The sequence below is a fragment of the Entelurus aequoreus genome, linkage group LG12 (genome assembly GCF_033978785.1).
Source record: "Entelurus aequoreus isolate RoL-2023_Sb linkage group LG12, RoL_Eaeq_v1.1, whole genome shotgun sequence".
Lineage (NCBI taxonomy): Eukaryota > Metazoa > Chordata > Actinopteri > Syngnathiformes > Syngnathidae > Entelurus > Entelurus aequoreus.
The window spans coordinates 28,293,809-28,311,819 of record NC_084742.1 but is presented as its reverse complement, the minus strand read 5'-3'; the positions used below and the strand labels follow the sequence as shown (position 1 = coordinate 28,311,819).

Sequence of the window (18,011 nt, the reverse complement as noted above, 5' to 3'; positions counted from 1 at the left end):
CTAACTCTTTCTAACTGTAACAAACTCTCTTTATTTTGCCATCCATTTGTTCCCACATCGTTATTGTTTTAGGTTTTTGAATTATTAAGTTGATAAGTAAACTATACAAAACTAAGAGTAGCATCTGGAGTTTTGTTTGTTGTTGCCGCAGCAAGAGGAGCAGGAGAAAGTAGAGGAGCGTCAAGCTAAGGCTTCATTAGGAATCTACATTTTAATCAAAAAACTTGCTCTTTGTGGATTAAACGGAACGTGGAACTGCCTGACTGGAAAGGATTAAGAGGAACCAGCCTGCAAGAGGACGCAACAAGTACGTGAGTGCACCTTTCTTGAAAGTAAAAGTAAAAAAGGAGAGAGAAGCTCGTCCCGGTGCGACGCATCGTCACATCGGCATTTTTATTGACTCATTGTGGAAATATTGGTTTGTTATGGATGCACAAGACAGTGGAAAAAGGACAGTAAAAATGACCGAGAAGGCTGTAGAAGAGCACAAGGCGAGAAAGATGCAGGCACGCAGGAGCGCACTGGCTCAATTGACTTGCTTGATGACGCGGATTGAGCACTTAATGGAGGAGGATGCTAATGTGGACGCTGTAAAAAATCAGCTTCGTGTGGACTTTAGTGGCTTGCAGCAAGAATTTTTGGATCTTAATTCTGTTGTTCAGAAATTCATGTCTGAGGAGGAGTTTGTGGAAGATCAAAACAACTGGTTTGATCCAAAAAATTAAATGGTGGAGGACTTTTTCTGGAAATGTGAGGAGTGGATGAAATATGTTTTTAAGCGTGTTGAGCAAGCGGAAGAGTGCAATAGACAAGTGTCACCTACAGATAGTCGGTCTACATCAACAAAGCGGACCGTTAGAAGTCAAAGTAAAGCTGCATCACTAAGCGGAAGTTCACGTTCTTCATATTCTTCTGTCAGATTGAAGGCGGAAATGGAGCGTGCATCATTGAGAGCAAAGGCGGCAGCTTTACAAGAAAAGCTGCCCATAGAACAGGAAGAAGCTGCAATAAAAGCTCGAAAGGAAATGCATGCAATGCAAACCGCACTCACTGAATGTGACGCTAAAATGGAGGTTTTACAAAATTACGAAAACACACAAAATGAAGACGGTATCAATACAGCTGATGAGAAGGATGGTAGAAGACTTACTAGCCCTAACACTCAAGTACCACCACCCACCTTACCAACACGTAGCATTAAACATAATGCTCCCCCCACAGCTATTCAAATGACTACATTTGCACCAAAGACTGAAATTAAAGAACAACAGGCACTAACCCTTGATGGGCTTTGCCAAGCAATCTCTCAGCAAGCCAACGTCACAGAATATCTCGTGAAGAGTCACAAGGCATCTCTACTTCCAGATCTTTCCATTCCAACATTCAAGGGTGACCCCCTGGAATACAAATCCTTTATTGGGGCCATAGGACACGGAATTGAAAGTCGCACTAGTGACAACCAGGATCGTCTTCAATTTTTGCTACAGTATACAAGTGGACAACCACATGAGTTGGTTAAGAGCTGCATCCATATGGAATCTTCAACAGGCTACACTAAGGCAAAACAAATGTTAAAGGAGTTTTTTGGTGATGACTTTAAGATAGCCGAAGCCTACATAACAGAAGCCATGGAGTGGCCAATAATCAAGCCAGAAGACGGTGTTGCCCTTCAGTCCTTCGCATTATTCCTCACAGGCTGCTCTAACACAATGACAGACATTAACTACATGGAGGACATGGACAACACAGCTAATATAAAGACACTGACAAACAAACTTCCATATAAGCTCAGGGAACCTTGGAGGAAGTTTGCATGCGACTTGCAAGAAAGAACAAAGACAAGAGTTAAGTTTAAGGATTTTGTGGACTTTGTAAACCGGCAAGTTAAGTATCTTTTGAATCCGCTTTATGGGAACATAAAAGAAACCACCATGAACTCGAAAGATTCTGTGAGACAGAAAATAAAACCACAATATGTAGAAACACTTAAACCAAAAAAGGTGTTTACAACGTCCGTTGTGCCCCCCAAGACAGAAAATGATAACCACATCATAACAAAAACACGAACAGTCTCGGTGGAAGTTAGTGGAAAACCTTGTGTTTATTGTAACGGAGAGCAACACAGCCTTACAGTTTGCAAGAAATTCAAGAGCAAGCTACACAAAGACAAGATTGACTTCTTGAGAAGCAAAGGTGTGTGTTTTGCATGTTTAAAGCATGGACATATGAGTAGTAGCTGCAAACAAAAACTTCAATGTCAAGAATGCTCTAGACAGCATCCCACATTATTACACATTGGTCATAAAAACTCCAGAGAAGAAACTGCAAAGCACAATTTTGAACAGCAATCAATATCAAGTGCCCTTGTACAAACAACTGAAACCTGTGGTGTCACTGGGGCCGGTAGAGAAGATTGTGTTCTTTTGATCCTTCCCGTGTACATGAAGGCACAAAAAGGAACCAAGACAGTGATCACGTATGCCTTTCTGGACCCAGGTAGTTCAGCTTTTGCCACAGAGTCACTGATAAACCAACTGAATGTGAGTGGACGCAATGTAAGCATCTCGTTGCGAACAATGGGAAATGACACTGTCGTGAATACAAGCATCGTGACTCAAATCAGCAGCTTGGACGGAAAACAGTTTGTGGAACTAAAGGAAGTTTATTCACAGAAAGACATTCCTGTCCCTAAGGACAATATTCCCCGACAAGAGGATATTGATAGGTGGCCACACCTAACGGAGGTGAGAATACCTAATATTCAAGCCAAGATTGGATTACTCATCGGAATAAACGTTCCCAAAGCAATGGAGCCACTGCAAGTGGTTAAAAGTGTGGATAATGGACCATACGCTGTGAGAACGATGCTAGGCTGGACAGTAAATGGACCACTCGGAGGTGGAAGTGACAGAACTGCAATTGACAAACTGACAGGAATTACTCCAAACGGAATCTCAGTGGTGAAGCTTGAGGAGCTTTGACAGCTGCAGTTCAAGCACGACTTTCCTGATGCTGGACAAAATGAAAACATTGAGATGTCAAAGGACGACCATCAGTTTATCAGTGTGGTGTCTCAAACTGCAGTACTTAAAGATGGCCACTACAATGTTTACCTTCCAGTGAGGAAGAATCCTTTGTCTATGCCAAATAACAGGGCAATTGCAGAGCAACGTGCACTAAACCTACGGAAGAGATTTTCGAGAGACGTCACATTTTACCAAGATTACGTGGCGTTCATGGATGACCTTCTAAGAAAAGGTTACGCAGTAAAGCTTGAAGGTGAAGAGCGCAAACCTGCTGAGGGGCGAACATGGTATCTGCCTCACCATGGAGTAAGACATCCAAACAAACAGAAGTTGCATGTTGTCTTCGACTGCGGCGCAAGCTTTCAAGGTACTTCACTAAACCAACAGCTTCTGCAGGGACCTGACCTCACCAGCTCACTAATAGGGGTCCTTATAAGATTTCGCCAGGAGTCTGCGGCGGTTATGGCGGACGTGGAAGCCATGTTCCATCAGGTTGGCGTAAGCGATGAAGACACTGATCTCCTGAGGTTTCTCTGGAGGCCTGATGGAAACTACGAGCAGGATCTTGTTGAACACAAGATGTTGCTTCACATTTTCGGCGCAACATCATCACCAAATGTTGCAACCTTTGCACTTCAAAAATGTGACGAGTTTGGACAGGAAACAGCAAGGTCTGTCAACAAGAATTTTTATGTGGATGACTGTCTTAAGTCAGTTGCTGATGAAGATACAGCCATTACCCTGTGTGCCGAGTTGAGGAAAATGTTGGCAAAAGGAGGATTTCGGCTGACAAAATGGTCAAGCAACAGCAGGAAGTTGCTTAACTCGATCCCAGAAAAGGAAAAAGCACAGGGTTTTCCAGATCTGGACTCGGATGAGGATTCCCTGCCAATGGAGAGAACATTAGGCATCAGGTGATGTGCCGAATCAGACCAATTCAAGTTCAAGATCAACCTCAAAGATAGACCATACACTAGGAGAGGATTGATTTCCATAGTAAGTTAAATGTTTCATCCTTTGGGCTTTCTAGCTCCAGTAATATTGCCTGCTAAAATAATTCTACAAGGTCTATGTCGGCAGAAATATAGTTGGGATCAAGACCTGCCCGACACAGTCATTGAGAGATGGAAAAAGTGGATCTCAAGTCTGTCAAGCTTGAACATTTTGGAGTTGACAGATGCGTTACATTAAAGCAGTTTGGTGTGCCAGCCTTTGCGCAGCTTCATCACTTTGCTGACGCAAGTGAAGACGCCTACGGAACCACAAGCTACTTGCTGACGCGCTTTTCAACAGGTGAAGCTCAATCCACCTTGATCATGGCAAAGACAAGTGTGGCGCCCCTAAAGTCTCCGACTATTCCTCGAATGGAATTGACTGCAGCCACAGTTGCTATAAAGATGGATAAGCTTCTGAGAAAATAGCTTGAACTGCAGATCCAGGAGTCTATCTTTTGGACAGATAGCATGGCGGTGCTCAAGTACTTGAACAGTGAGTGTACCCGATTCAAGACTTTTGTTGCAAACAGGGTCGCGGCAATCCTGGAGCACTCTCAGACATCTCAGTGGAGATATGTTAACACCACTCTGAATCCCGCTGATCACGTCTCAAGGGGACAGACCGTGTAAGCATTTATGAAAAATGAGAGCTGGCTCTCAGGACCAAGTTTCTTGCTCAGATCACAAAACCAGTGGCCTAAAAATCCAGATCCTGGAATGCTGGATATGGACGACCTAGAGGTCAAAAGAGTGACTCATGTATACGTAATTCAGACGCGAGAAGCCAAAGATTTTGTGGATCAGTGGATGAACCATTATTCTTCTTGGACAGCATTGAAGCGTGCTGTAGCCTGGTTTCTAAAACTCAAAGATCTGCTGAAAGAGCTGAAGGAAAAGAGAAAATAACTAAGAACATCAGCAGAAGAAAGTAAGATGCTTGAATTCAAGAAAGATGTCGAAGGAAAGTGTCTGAATTGTGATGACATGACTAGAGAAGAAACTAAAATTGTGAAGTTCTGTCAAAGACAACGTTTCAAAGAAGATTGGGCGATGCTGGAGAAAAATCAAAGAGTAAAGAAAAGTAGTTCACTTTTCAAGTTAAATCCAATTCTTCAAGATGGAGTCATGAGAGTTGGTGGAAGGTTGAGCTGTGCAGCAATGCCTAAAAACTCCAAGCAGCAAGCTATATTGCCTAAGGATTCACACATCACAAGGCTTGTGTTGAGACATATTCATGACTTAACAGCTCACGCCGGAAGGAATCACATGATGGCCAATCTACGTCAGGAATTTTGGATACCTGGAGCCATTGGAGCCATCAGAATGTTTCTGTACAGGTGTGTCATCTGTAAAAGACTCCACGAAGCCGCTGGAAAGCAACTCATGGCAGATCTACCAACATGCAGGGTCCTACTTGACGATCCACCTTTCACGAGAGTCGGTGTGGACTACTTTGGTCCGTTCCAAGTGAAGAGGGGAAAAGGACATGTAAAGAGGTATGGCGTCATCTTCACGTGTCTTGCTTTAAGAGCCGTACATCTGGAAGTCGCATCCTCACTCGACACTGATGCATGTCTTAACACATTCAGAAGATTTCTCGCCAGAAGTGGACATAGTAAGTTAAATTTTTTATGTATTCCGATAACGGAACCAACTTTCGGGCAGCTGACAGCGAAATGAGGAAATCAATCAAAGAATGGAACACCAAGAAAATGTACAAACACTTGTTACAAAGAGGTGTCCAGTGGCATTTCAATCCACCAGCAGGATCTCACCATGGAGGAAGCTGGGAGCGGCTAATCCGTTCAGTGAGAAAAATACTGAGCGTCACTGTAAAGGAACAAGTTTTGGATGAAGAGGGTCTTTGTACATTGTTTTGTAAAGCTGAAGCAGTCATAAACGGCAGACTCATCACAAAGACATCCTCAGACCTCAACGACTTGGAGGCTCTCACACCCAACCATCTGTTATTGCTGAAGGTCAAACCTGATCTACTTCAAGGAGTGTTTCATCCGTGCGACCAATACGCCAGTCGCAGATGGAGACAAGTACAATACCTTGCGGATATCTTCTGGAAACGCTGGTGTAAGGAGTACCTAGCGCAGCTTCAAGAACGTCAGCGATGGTCTCCACCTAGAAGAAACTTTCGTGTTGGAGACGTGGTGCTGATCGTGGACGATACTTCACCCAGAAATTCCTGGCCACTTGGAAGAATTCTAGAGACTTTTTCTGGTGGAGACGGACTTGTTCGTCAAGTTAAAGTGAACACTAAGACTAACGAGCTTTATCGCCCTATTACAAAGCTATGTCCTCTTCAAGAAGCAGAAGATAATTAAAGTATGGCGACGAAGCAAAGACCTCGAGTGGAATGGGGCAAAGGACTACAAGCTTCTTTGAGAAGTATTAAGGCTATTTAGGCACCTTGAATTTGAGTTAAAACTTTTAAGTAATTGTTTCAAGGACATTGATAACAATTAGGGGCCGGTAATGTAGGAGCCTAAATGCTGTTTAAGTTAATTTACATTTTATGGAAGGTGCTTTATGTTTATTCAGCCAAAATGGGACTATTTACTTTATTTGCATGCTTAGAAAAATTATAAGGTACACTTTATTTGTAATTATTACATTTGTCTAAATAATTTGATGACGGAACTGTTTAATTGCATATATGGCGGAAGGATCTGTGTGGTAAGAGGGTTTTGGACACAATGTATTGTGGGTAATGGCAGTCAGGTATGGGGAATCGAGCCACACAGTTTTTTGACCTCACTCTTACTTTTTCTAACTCTTTCTAACTATAACAAACTCTCTTTATTTTGCCATTCATTTGTTCCCACATCGTTATTGTTTTACGTTTTTGAATGATTAAGTTGATAAGTAAACTATACAAAACGAAGAGGAGCGTCTGGAGTTTTGTTTGTTGTTGCCGCAGCAAGAGGAGCAGGAGAAAGTAGAGGAGCGTCAAGCTAAGGCTCATTAGGAATCTACAGTGATAACAAGCAGGTTAGCTTGGATACTCAACTTTTGAGATTTGACCATTTTCTCTGCTTGAAGCCATTATGTAGAAAGAAATGTGTATGTTGACTTTTACTGTTTAATTGTATTAATATTTATGATAAATATGCAAGTTTTTGTTCGAAATTAAAGCAAAACATTGCTAACAGGCTAGCAGGCCTGAATCCTAGCGGTTAGGGTTGACAACATTCCTTGAAAAATTTAATCATCCTGTATTGAGAAACAAGATAGATAAATAGTACTTTATTGATTCCTTCAGGAGATTTCCCTCAGGAAAAGAGTACAAATGATCCTGTATAGCGCCTAAAAGGAGTGCACATTCTCTTGTATGACTGTGAGAATCAAAACGTTTATAAAATTTCTCTGGAATAATGAATGACATGGTGCTTTATATGAAATTTTATGGCAAACTTATTCCCAGCCGTTTTCTCGTCCTTCACCATTGACAAAATAAAATAGCAGAATTCACTAACTCTTTAGTTAAACGCCTGGTGGAAAAATCTTTTCACATAAATAAAAAAAGCCAAAAATGTTTTTAAAATCATTAGCGATGAGGACAATCAGGTCAGTCGGCCGTGCTGACAATTTGTCCCTTATCTATATTTACTACCCAATATGGTAGTAATAGCAAGCAGGTTAGTTTTGCTTGAGGACAACATATAGAGAGAGACATACAGGTTGACTATTATTGTTGAATTGCTGTATTCACATTTTATATATATATATATATATATATATATATATATATATATATATATATATATATATATATATATATATATATATATATATATATATATATATATATATATATATATATATATATATATATATATATATATATACAAATACATATATATTTATATACATACATATATATTTATATACATACACACATATATATATATATATATATATATATATATATATATATATATATATATATATATATATATATATATATATAAATAACAATCATCATTATATTGATTGATATTGTAATCACGATTAATTACAGGATTATTCATTATTTGAAAACGAGTATTTATTGTACCACCAAAACTCAACTTTAAATATAGTTAAAATATAAATTAGTAACGATTAACCACAAAAAGTAAAATAATAATCATAACAATAAATTTAAATAACAATAGCAATATAAAAAATATTAAAATTAAGTTTTTACGATTTGATTGGTTTTAGTTAAAATTGCATAAAATGTTTGTTAATTAAATGCAAAATCTCTCACATTTGATGGTGCAAAACATTTTTGGACAATTTTGACCAGTATTTTTGGTCAAAGCATAATAATTGTGTAAATGTATCAATAAGTGCTTCAAGTTCATTATACTTGTGAAAGGTACTTTTTTGAAACCTTTAATTTGTTAGCCCAGTGAGACCGGATGTTATTGTAAAGTGGGAAGTGTGCTGCTGTTCTCAGCTTGACGCGTGGAGGCGACTTGAGGCTGTTAAAAAAAAAAGAGAGAGCGCCTCTCAAGTTGCGACTGCTGTTGTGTTTATAAGTTGATCTTACATTGATGATGTCGTTCACAACAACACAAGCAGATGAGATGTGTTGTGGGTGTATGGATTGTTCTTGTTAGTTTTAGCTTTGTAGTTTAGTCGCTGTTTCAAGTGACCACCTTGACATTGTTAAGGACGAGGCAGTTGCATGTTTAGGGGATGGATGAGTGGTCCCGAACACATTATTTTCCCAAACAAATGTTCCCAATGACAGCATTTCACTCACATTTATGTCAATTTCCGTGATATTCCGCGTTAAACAGCGGATTTTTTTTATATAGGACAATTCTGTGACTCTGTCCGTTGTCACGTCAATGTAAAAATCATAAGCCCGTTTGTTTTGTTGAGTTTAGTGATGATTATTATTTTTTCGGCACTCATTTGCTCCTCATCAGTTCCACTGTTACAAGCTCTGGAATTTGCATGCACGTTGCACGGCCCATTAATCGTTTTTTTATATACAATACAATAAACAAGTGTTGGTGGAAAGTTGATGCGAAACATTGCTAACGGGCTAGCCGGCCTGGAGTCAAGCATCTACCGCTAGCAGGTTTGCTTATTTTTCTAACAAGAAGCAGTTTCTTGTTTTAAACTCTTTATGGAGGACTGACTTTGTGAGTGAAGAAATCTTTTTTTTTTTAATTCAGATTCCAAATCCAATGCAAATACGATTTTGGATAAAGGAATACCCAAGATACACGTGATAGCAAGCAGGTTAGTTCTGATTCAACCCCAGTTTTCCCCTGAATACTTATTAGCAGTGGAACGACGCCCGCACGGCGACTGACTTTTTACGTTTTAATTCAAGTCAATGTGTTCAGTTTCCACCACTGCGGAACGGCCCCGACATGGCGGTGACCAGTGACGTGCAGTAAGGTTCATGACTGGTGAGGCACTGACTTCATCACAGTCAGATTTACAAACATATGAACCCTAAAGAGTATCTTATTCACCATTTGATTGGCAGCAGTTAACGGGTTATGTTTAAAAGCTCATACCAGCATTCTTCCCTGCTTGGCACTCAGCATCAAGGGTTGGAATTGGGGGTTAAATCACCAAAAAGGATTCCCGGGCGCGGCGCCGCTGCTGCCCACTGCTCCCCTCATACCCCAGGGGGTGAGCAAGGGGATGGGTCAAATGCAGAGGACAAATGTCACCACACCTAGTGTGTGTGTGACAATCATTGGTACTTTAACTTAACTTTAACTTTACACATACAAACTGTAGCACACAAAAAAGCACATTTAATAACATTTAATAAAAAAAAAGTTATTATGGTCTTACCTTTACTTATAAGTGCGGGAACAGTGGTGTTCGTGTCGGAGGAGTTGTGAATGAATGAAATATGAAATCCGTGCTGCAGTCTGCAGGTGTACCTAATGTTGTGTCCCTGTTCACGGCTTCTCCGGCGCGAGCATTGTTGTTTTTGCACTTTTCAGTATTTGAACGGCAAATGTGAAAATTCAGCGATTTTGAATAAAATTAATCTAAAACTGGTGAAGGTAAATGGAAAATAACTTTATAGTATAATCACTGAATACATATAACAATTTAATTTTTTTTTTTTCTTTTTACATTTTTTTTCTTTCCATGATGGCAGGTGAGGCCCCGCCTCCAGTGACCGCACGTCACTGGCGGTGACATTCCTTTTTTCCCATGAAGCATTTTCTTGTTTAAAACTGTTTATGGAGGGACTGACTTTGTGAGTGAAGTTTTTTTTCCAAATCCAATGCAAATCTGATTTTGTAAAAATGAATATGACATTTTAACAGATGGTGGACTCTTTTTTTTTTTACGAAGCTCATCGGTGCCACATTCTATTTGATTTTAAGGGGCGGACAGTCTTTAAGATTTTATAAGGGTGCATGCATGACGGAATATCTGTTTGCTAATCCTTTCATTGTTATGTTGTAAAAGGGAAGAAAAAAATGACCTATTTTTGAGCGTGGCACTACACGCAAGCTGCTGTGTTTTTCTGCTGCGAAAAGGCGGCAAAACAAACATTTCTTTGACCTGTTTAACAGCAGTGATATAAGTTAATTCATTATGAAGCGTCACGGTAGAGAAGACTTGCAAATGTTAAGTATCTCTATTTGAAGCATTTTTAAAAGTGCCAAACATAACCTTTGTTCAACTAAAACCATCCAAAAGCTGATTACCTGTATTGATTTGACACAAATCACAGGCTTTATTCATACAGTATGTATTTATTTAATCATAGCACTGTTTTTGGAATAACTTCCTGTTCCTCCCGATTCACTCACTACGTTTCCAAGCACTTTAGTCTGATTTCTCAAATAGTTATGTTTGTTTTATTTTCACACCTGCGTGTGAAGTCCCAAGTGTCCATGCACTCTATCTAATGCGACTATTGGTCATACACCATGTGCTTCCCGTACACTGGGGGCGCTATTTCTTTTTAGCGCGGTTAAATTAATTCCTGTCTGCTGTAATATTGGCACATATTAGGGATTGCGCTACGAACATGATGTTACTACCAAGAATGTATCTGGGCGGATGCAGATCGGATGCAATGAAAGACCAACGGAAGAGTTTTTTAGAAGGAATTTTCGGACAAAATTTAAGCATGGAAACAACACTTTTGAATGTCTTAAAGTTCATCCAAAGGGCTAGATTGATGGAAGGAGTTTTAAATCCGAAAGAAAAGACAGTGTGTGCCTCGACTGATATCCAGAGGAAGGTTGCTATTGTTCTGGACTATATTGCCAGTGAATCAGTTGGCTTGCACAAATGCAGCGTGAAAAAGTTAAAGTTAAGTTAAAGTACAAATGATTGTCACACACACACCGTTGTGGTGAAATCTGTCCTCTGCATTTGACCCATCCCCTTGTTCACCCCCTGGGAGGTGAGGGGAACAGTGAGCAGCAGCGGTGGCCGCGCCCGGGAATCATTTTAGGTGAATTAACCCCCAATTCCAACCCTCGATGCTGAGTGCCAAGCAGGGAGGTAAGGGGTCCCATTTTTATAGTCTTTGGTATGACTCGGCCAGGGTTTGAACTCACAACCTACCGATATCAGGGCATACACTCTAACCACTAGGCCACTGAGCAGGATAGTATGTGCTTTATTATTGGCCTTTAATATACCTGCTTCATTCTATTCCATCTCATTCTTATTTCGTTTGGGAGTCCAAATTAGGCCGGCATTCTACATTTCCTTAGCTACCTAAGAATTGATTAACATGGACCCCGACTTAAACAAGTTGAAAAACTTATTCAGGTGTTACCATTTAGTGGTCAATTGTACGGAATATGTACTGTACTGTGCAATCTACTAATAAAAATCTAAATCAATCAAAACCTTCTTAAATAAATCTCTGTTTCTTTTGTTCTACCGTAGATGCACTTCAAAATGTTCTGTTCTTTTAATTTGTGAAGCAAATAAACAGTCTCCTCTTCATTACAATTGTTGCTATGTTTTTATTGAATGGTATCTGCTTCCGGGTTGTATCTCGCACATTGAGACTGGCACATGCGTTGTACTAAGGGTCCTCTCTTGCGCACCCCCCGCATAATCCCGGTGTCTTAGTCCAAATTTTCAAAAATCAAACACGATCAGATGAAGGTGTTTTCCTGGGCTGTGGGAGGCTTATTTAAAGCCAAACTATTTGTGAAGTTGTATAAATTTAGTGCAGGGACACGTACTGGCTGATTCCTAATTTGAATTCTGTGTTCAGGAACAAGCGGAAAACATGGCCGGCCAGGAAAATAAGAGACATTATAGCCTGCAGAAATTGCCTTTTAATGTTTGTTTAAGTGAATTCTATATGTTAGCAAAACCACAAATACTACAATACAAGTTGATTGTAAAGGTGTGTGACCACTAAAACTTGGTGAATATCTGGATAAAGGTGCAAATCCAGGAGTTTTTTCCAAAGCCACTTAAAAGAGAACGGCACTTTTTTATTTTATTTTGCCAAATCATTCACGATTCTTAAGTACACATATGTTTTTCTTTTTTAATGCATTCTAAATAGTAAATAAATGTGATCAAAATCATCTTAAAATGGAGTCAATGTGAGTGGCTCTATTCTGCCTAGAAAGCCCTTAAAAAACATCCAAAAACCTACATCAAGGTTTTATATACATAATGTAAGTATATACGTAATGTAGTAACGGGCACATTTATAATAACATTTAGTATTTACTAGGGCTGTGAATCTTTGGGTGTCCCAAGATTCGATTCAATATCGATTCTTGGGGTCACGATTCGATTCAAAATCGATTTTTTTTTTTCAATTCAACACGATTCTCGATTCAAAAACGATTTTTTTCCCGATTCAAAGCGATTCTCTATTCATTCAATACATAGGATTTCAGCAGGATCTACCACAGTCTGCTGACATGCAAGCAGAGTAGTAGATTTTTGTAAAAAGCTTTTATAATTGTAAAGGACAATGTTTTATCAACTGATTGCAATAATGTAAATTAGTTTTAACTATTAAATGAACCAAAAATATGACTTATTTTATCTTTGTGAAAATATTGGAAAAAGTGTGTTGTCAAGCTTATGAGATGCGATGTAAGTGTAAGCCACTGTGACATTATTGTTCTTTTTTTTTATTTTTTATAAATGTCTAATGATAATGTCAATGAGGGATTTTTAAAGGCCTACTGAAACCCACTACTACCGACCATGCAGTCTGATAGTTTATATATCAATGATGAAATCTTAACATTGCAACCCATGCCAATACGGCCGGGTTAACTTATGAAGTGCAATTTTAAATTTCCCGCTAAACTTCCGGTTGAAAATGTCTATGTATGATGACAATGCGCGTGACGTCAATCGTTGAAACGGGAAGTATGCGGACAGATTGAATCCTATACAAAAAACTCTGTTTTCATCTCAAAATTTCACAGTATTCTGGACATCTGTGTTGGTGAATCTTTTGCAATTTGTTTAATGAACAATGGAGACTGCAAAGAAGAAAGTTGTAGGTGGGATCGGTGTATTAGCGGTGGACTACAGCAACATAACCAGGAGGACAGAGATGGATAGCAGACGCGCTAGCCGGCAAACTCTCCTTAACTTCCTCCGTCTCGCCGACCGCATCTGTGATCGGGTGAAGTCCTTCGTCGCACCGTCGATCGCTGGAACGCAGGTGAGCACGGGTGTTGATGATCAGATGAGGGCTGGCTGGCGTAGGTGGATAGCTAATGTTTTTAGCATAGCTCTGTGAGGTCTGGTTGCTAAGTTAGCTTCAATGGCGTCGTTAGCAACAGCATTGTTAACCTTCGCCAGGCTGGAAAGCATTAACCGTGTATTTACATGTCCATGGTTTAATAGTATTGTTGATCTTCTGTCTATCCTTCCAGTCAGGGATTTATTTATTTTGTTTCTATCTGCATTTGAGCCTGATGCTATCACGTTAGCTCAGTAGCTAAAGAGCTTCGCCGATGTATTGTCGTGGAGATAAAAGTCACTGTGAATGTCCATTTCGCGTTCTCGACTCTCATTTTCAAGAAGATATAGTATCCGAAGTGGTTTAAAATACAAATCCGTGATCCACAATAGAAAAAGGAGAGAGTGTGGAATCCAATGAGCCAGCTTGTACCTAAGTTACGGTCAGAGCGAAAAAAGATATGTCTTGCACTGCATTCTAGTCCTTCACTCTCACGTTCCTCATCCACAAATCTTTCATCCTCGCTCAAATGAATGGGGTAATCGTTGCTTTCTCGGTCCGAATTGCTCTAGCTGCATTGAAAACAATAGGAAAATGTGAGGAGCCTTTCAACTGTTGACGTCACGCTACTTCCGGTACAGGCAAGGCTTTTTTTATCAGCGACCAAAAGTTGCAAATTTATCGTCGATGTTCTCTACTAAATCCTTTCAGCAAAATTATGGCAATATCGTGAAATGATCAAGTATGACACATAGAATGGATCTGCTATCCCCGTTTAAATAAAAAAAAATCATTTCAGTAGGCCTTTAATCACTGCTATGTTGAAATTGTAACTAATATTGATACTGTTGTTGATAATATTCATTTTAGTTTCACTACTTTTGGTTTGCTGGGTATTGTTTTGTTGGATTGATTAATTTAAAAAAATTAAATAAATGTTTTTTTAATTATTAAATTTAAATTTAAAAAAAATTATTTTTTAAAAATGAGAATCGATTCTGAATCGCACAACGTGAGAATCCCGATTCGAATTCGAATCGATTTTTTCCCACACCCCTAGTATTTACGTATTTTGCTCAATATAAGCATACGCGGCGCATTTATTTTAAAAAAGCATCAAAACTTTCACTTTTTTCATCAATGTCACTGATTATTACTCACTGCAGACATCATGAGAGCCAACAAACATAATGAAACATCACTTACTGTACAATGTCTGCTGTCATTAGGATGCCGACTAATAGATTATTGTTATATTCCCGTTTAGATGAAGAATGACTCATAATCCTCGCAAGAAAAGAGGGGTGCAACCAAGCGCTTTTTTGTGTCTTTCTTACCATTGTCGGGTCTAAATTGGCTGCCAAAGAAGATCAACTTGTCAGATTATGTCCTCATCCTTCTACTATCAAGGTGAGAGACATGATTTATGATTTAGAATAAACTTTTACAAGCACCGAGGCAAGAAAGCAGCTCACCTGTCGGTGATGTCAACATTGGGACACAAGCTCGTGATCATGGTGCTGCTATGAATAGTTTGCCTGAGTTAGCGCTTATAATAACAACATCACTAATACTTGGTGAATATTCAGGTCACAAAATGTATGGGCGGAATAAAGGACCTCCCATCGGCTCCGTTATAAGCTGACTTTTATTTACCCGGGAGAATACATTAAAAGAAATACATCCGTCGTCATGTATTTCATAATGATTGTGAACGATAGGCAAAATTACAAAAAAAGTGCAGTTCCCCTTTAAGTTCCTCCTGAAAACAAAGTGGTCACATGTACTATATTTACAGTGAAGTCACAACAGTACATATTGTTGTTGTTGTTTAGACAGGTGACTCTTAATAACATGCGTAGCGCCCCCTGTGGTTTGTGGTGAAAAAGCTTTGTAAGACATGCTAGCCTACATGTAATGCAGATACAGGGTTTCCCACACATTCATTTATTTGTGGCGGCCCGCCACGAAAGAATTACGTCTGCCACAAATTAAAAAAAATGAATAAATAAATAAATAAATGTAAAACAATTTTTATTTTTTTATTTTTTTTTGTCCTCTCCAGCTTCTCAGGCAAATCATATAGTTGATGTAGATGCCCATATCGGCTGTTCAGATTTACTGTACAAAAGAGAAGTGTAGGATACTTCTCTTGTTGCCTTATTTGTATTTGACTTCATTAAATGTATTTACATTAGAAACACAACATGTGTGTATAACAAAGGGTGCAAAGTCTGCAGGCAGTAGGAAACACATGGTTAAGTGTAGGGAGTAAAACTGATGGCAGTCTAAAGTTCAAGATTTTTGGAGCTCTTTGTTCAGTGGATCAGATGTTTGATGAAGCTCTGTGTCTATCTACCACCACTACTGTTTTCTGTTTATTTGTTACTGACTGTGGCAGCACACCTCTGCCTCTGTTTCACTTTATGTTGCTGGTAAATAATATGGTTGTAGTAGTAGGCTAAAGTTAAATTATTTAGTATGCACTAATTAAAGGGGCAGAGCTTTGAGACATTTTAGCTTTTATATTTTATAAGATATATTTTTTGTAAGAACCACAATTAATAAATATATTTCAGTGAATAACTTATTGTTCAAATCTGTATATAAATATGTACATAAAGTGTTGTAATTATATTGTAAAATGGATGGATGGATGGATGGATGGACGTTTAAAACAAAACTGTTATTATTAATTAGTAAGTATACATTTTTTGAGCCTTTTTAGAGAAAATCAAATCATTGTAGTAAATTATGCAAATTACTCGATGACGTCATGGTGACCACGTCCATAGCCACGCCCCCACAGGTATCTTAGCAGTTTATGGGAAACACTGAGATATCATCGTTTTATCATCATAACAATAATAGTCAATGACTTACAGTATGGTCCATTAGTTCTTTGTGAAGATTTACTGAGCCGCCGATCCATTAATGCAGTGGTTCCCAAAGTTTTTTCACCAAGTACACCTCAGAAAACACTTGGCTCTCCAAGTACCACCATAATGAGCAACATTAAATTACAGAAGCTTGGTAGGCCTAAATATTCATTGAAAACAAGGTAGACGTTTTAGCCAACAATTATCTTTGATCTTTTTGGCCACTGTAACGTTACACACAGTTTGAACCGTGACACTGTGTTTGATAATTTAATTACGTGATTATTTGGCGTACCACTAGATGGAGCCTGTGTACCAAAGTTTGAGAATCACTGCATTAATGCATGCGCCAAAAGTCAGCCACAGCCGTTTTCTAATCAGCAGGTTTTTTTAAGTACATTGTGGGTATCTACTGATAACCTGAAATATTAAAAACCAGAAATTAAACATGTAAATACCTTTTATTCATCCACATTGTTCATTATTAAAATGTGAAGCTGCACTTTCCATCTTAGCTTTGAATCGGGTGACATATTTGATGGTTACATTGCCCCAACTAAATAAGTTTGTTTTTCACACTCATATTCGAAGTGCAGTGTTCCTTCACCTCATCGCTCTTCAAATATTGCGGCTTCCTCAAATTGCTGAATTTTTTTAAAGCATATTCTAAAAATTTTTGGTTCTAAATTAAGCATTTTCAAGCACAAACATCCATCCATCCATGGCTCAATTAAATAAAATGATCAATACTACAGCAGCCCTTTGAGACACTTGTGATTTAGGGCTATATAAATAAACATTGATTGATTGATTGATAGTATTGGCCACTAGATGGGATCAAACCAATCAGAGCGCGCTTTTCAGTATCATGGCCACTGATTGGCTCGGCCCCAGGCAGCATTGTTATATTGATTAAAAGAGTGTAAAGGTGACTAAAATGTGTTCTTTCCTGTTTAAAGGGCTCTCATAGTGTTGACAATCGTATTTAGAAGGTTGTAAACAGTTTTTTTATGCTCTTGTTATGAAAATATTGCTTTATAATTACGGATGTTACGATCAGGGTTTTATGCTGCCGATTCTGATCCCAATCATCCATGAGTGAGATCGGCCGATACCAATTCTGATACCAATCACATGTGTTAACTGTAAATTTTTCTTTTTGGTTATGGTGAGTGGAATTGACAGTTCAACAATATCGACACAATATTTAAACTATTTCTCATTTCCTTCCTCTGTGTGGAACATGTTCAACCTCGTCCTCCAGTGATAACACTATTTGAGAATGATACCTAAGATACAAAGAATTGCAGTTTATTTGCCATGATGGAGGTGATTATTATTAGCGTAGAAGAGTGGCTCCACATTGGAGACACATAATTAGCTGCTACAGTAGCTGCTTGTCAGCCGCGGGACAAAACTAAATAGT

At 38.8% G+C, this 18,011-nt stretch overlaps 1 protein-coding gene across 3 annotated transcripts in view; it reads right to left on the bottom strand.

Annotated features, from left to right (window-relative positions):
• ppp2r5b (protein phosphatase 2, regulatory subunit B', beta) overlaps nt 1–18,011 on the bottom strand; it is an 85,293-nt gene that overhangs the window by 66,081 nt on the left and 1,201 nt on the right. The window lies entirely within an intron of this gene.